Source organism: Octopus bimaculoides, chromosome 4 (assembly GCF_001194135.2).
Source record: "Octopus bimaculoides isolate UCB-OBI-ISO-001 chromosome 4, ASM119413v2, whole genome shotgun sequence".
Classification (NCBI taxonomy): domain Eukaryota; kingdom Metazoa; phylum Mollusca; class Cephalopoda; order Octopoda; family Octopodidae; genus Octopus; species Octopus bimaculoides.
Window position 1 is genome coordinate 41,149,672 of NC_068984.1, and position 3,553 is coordinate 41,153,224.

Genomic DNA, 3,553 nt, shown 5'->3' on the forward strand with positions numbered 1-3,553 from the left:
GTAAAAAGGAAAAAGCTCAACCACAACCGAGAAGGGAACCTCATGGTAAAAAGGTTTTTTCTCTATCTGGTGGGATTGCAAAGGAGTAATTCACTTTGAATTGTTACCACCTAATGCAACAATCAATGCTGAAGTCTACTGTCAGCAATTAGAGCGTTTGAACCAAGCTTTGAAGGAAAAAAGACCCGCTTTAGTGAATCAAAAAGAACTGATGCTTCATCAGGACAATGCGCGACCCCACAGTGCAATGATCACATCACAGAAGATCGAAGAGCTTAGTTGGGAAAAAATTCCTCATCCACCTTATTCTCCCGACTTTGTTCCTTCAGACTACCATTTGTTTCGTAGTTTGCAGAATCATTTGGAGGGCATAACTTTCGCAAGCCAGGAGGAGGTCGAAAATGACATTTCAGAGCTCTTTGCTTTGAAACCAGAAGAGTTTTACATTGATGGGATTAAAAAGCTTGTAAATAGATGGAAGAAAGTCATAGATAATCAGGGAAAGTACATTGATGATTAAATTTCAATTAAATATAATATTTGATCACTTGTTTTCTTTATTCAAAATTCGGACAGAACTTATGGGATGACCTGTTAAATACGTCTGAGTGAGATTCGTTAAAATTATTTCTAATGAACTAATTCAGTTGAGGACAGACGAACGCAGAGAGTATGGGAGAATCTGCGTTCAGATACCAGTTTCAATTCTCTCCTTGATCTATCTGATCAGTTTTCAAGGTGTCACCTACTTTCTGCTAGTACAAAATTTTGGATTGATGCCCTGCCAGTAGACTTCCCAACATTGGAAGTCTACTCAGTCTAGATAAGCTCAGCATCTCTATCGCACTCGGAGTGAGAGCTGACATCAGTAGGGGTCTGAGATGTCGCTGTTGTGGGCTCCATCAACTCTACAAGTTTTCACGCTCTGTCTTGCCGCTTAAACGCTGGTCATTTCGCTCATCACACCGAGCTAAACTTAATCATTAAGCGAGCTCTGGTTCGAGTTAACATCTCTTCAGTTCTGGAACCGGCGGGATTACTCAGAAGTGATAGGAAGAGACCAGATGGTCTTACCCTCTGTCCCTGGGTAAGAGGTAGATGTTTCATCTGGAACACTACAGTCTGTAATTCTTTTGCTCCCTCCCACACCCGGGATGCTGTGGTAAATGGGAGGGTCACTGAAAACTATGAAGTATCGGGACTTGTGAGTGAACTATTTCTTCCAACCTGTGGCGTTTGAGACGTTTGGAGTGACTGGGCCGCTAACGGCGAAGTTCTTGTCATCATTGGCAGCTCGTCTTACCGAGGTGTCAGGTGATGCTTGTGAGGGTGCTTGGTTTTTCCAAGATCTTAGCCTCGCCATCGCCCTTGCTAATGTCACGAGCATGCTGGCTTGCTTCAGTAAATTCTTGACGTGTGCGACCAACTGAGGCACTCGCTGCTGCATTGTTCTTTTTCTTTCTTTCTTGTCAAGATGTCAGGATCAGTTCGTCAAAGATAGTAATATCTGGAGGGGAATCTGAAGATATAGAAAAAATATTTAGTTCCTTTTATTTCAGTAACGATTCCCCTGAAGAGAGTCTGTCCTATAAGTATAATTAACACATTACAAATAGTAGATGATATATACGAGCCACAACTTCTGCTATTTTCATCATCCATTTCCAAGTTGTCGATTACAAACGGGTCAAACCGAGCCAATAATTGTCCTAAACGTCTTTGCTTGTTTTCAGGCTTTTAGTTAGTGCTTGAATCATACGCTCTGAGTAATACAAAGCTTTCTTTTCATGAGTCTCAAGATACTCTGTAGGTTGAAAAAAATTGGGAATGTGTATCATATACAATTGATACCGGGGATCTATGTCTTGCATATTACATGTGATACACAGGGCATGCAAATGGTTAAACGGTTTAGTTAGCACGGAACAGGCTTCCAAGCGGAAGATTTTCACTTCTCTCAACCTATCAATGCAACTGAAAATGCAAGAGAGCCACAAAAATTCACTGTTTCCCTTTAAGGTCTTGAATTTCTGTAAGAAAGCAATGTTTTAGATTTGTGACGGCTTAATGCTGAGGTTGATAAGTAATGCTGGTTTGAGAAAAGCTGCGTGTATAGATAAAGGAAGAACGAGGAAATCAGGATTAAGTGCGACGATTTATTCAACCCGTTAAAAAGTGTTAACACGGCAAAGCTATAAAAGATACATCTTGAAGGAACGGTCAGAATATATATACAGTGGTTTAACATGCAGATGGTACATAATGATGATGTATGCTAGATTGAACAGGAAAAACACATATGAGACATAACTTCTGTTGGAGGACAGGAACAACGTACGCGTCGAAAGGATACCTGAGGTTGCCTGCAAAATAACTGCTCTCTGCTGAAGATCCGAACTCCAACGTATCGACCCACCTCGCTGAGGAAAATAGCGGTAAGACTCCCCCTATATAGCTGGTGGCGGTGCACTTGACTGGGTTGTCACGTGATGGCGTGGACAGCCCACGTAAAGCTAGAGGGACTTGACCATCATGTGATGAGCCAAAATGTGGGTACTTAACGGTAAAGAATCAAACTATGAACATGCTTGCTACAGATAACGTTTAAATATATGTTCCTACATCTATGCATGTTTTGATTTTCGACTGACGAAAACTCACTTCACAGACACTGCAAATAATTTTGGACTTATACAAAAATGTTACGACATGCTATTTACTCTCCCCTATACATAATGTACATCGTCTTTTTTCATCAAATACATCAACATTTAAAATCATCAATTAAGTATTGAACAAGGGGTAAAATATCTTTTTACGGAGTCCACTCCGTAAATTTGTTTTAAATCTCGGCAAGAGCGAGGCAAGAACACCACAATTTCAAGTTTCTGCTTCCTAAAACTGAAGGAAATTAGTTTTTAATCAGAAGAAATTACTCAGTAATATTATTCTGCTACAGTCTATGAGTTAAAACTTAAGTATATTGCACATACGATATTCATATCGCTACCAGAAATGCCCATAGCCGTTAATTTTCCGCTAGTCTCCATTAGGAAAGATGTGCATGTGTGCGCGTACATAGTACGTTTGTTTGTGCGTGGGTGTATAATGTATTTCCTTATTATGTAAGTGCGTATGTGTACATATATATACACACACGTGCTCACGTACATGTATAGCTAGAGAGAGAGAGATATATATAAATAGACAGATAGGTAGGTAGGTAGGCAGGCTAGTAAGCAGATTAGACAGATAGATCGATAGATAGATAGTATCATAAAATCTTTGACACAACTCAAGTTTTATGTTAGAGAAAAATGCCTGGTCCGAACTGTCCATCTCCTTTTCTAATCTTCAGGCTGTATTCAGTTATACTTCATTCAAGGTGGCGGTAACATTTGGTTTTGTGTGAAAAAAAATCGTTACTAAGTGAGTCTAGTTTTGTTTAGAAGGGAGATCATCTAAGCGGTATTTAAACTTAAGTTGCGTCCCTTGGATTGTCAACGATTATTAAGTTTAAAGAATTACCGATTAGGAAAATGTTAAATATACG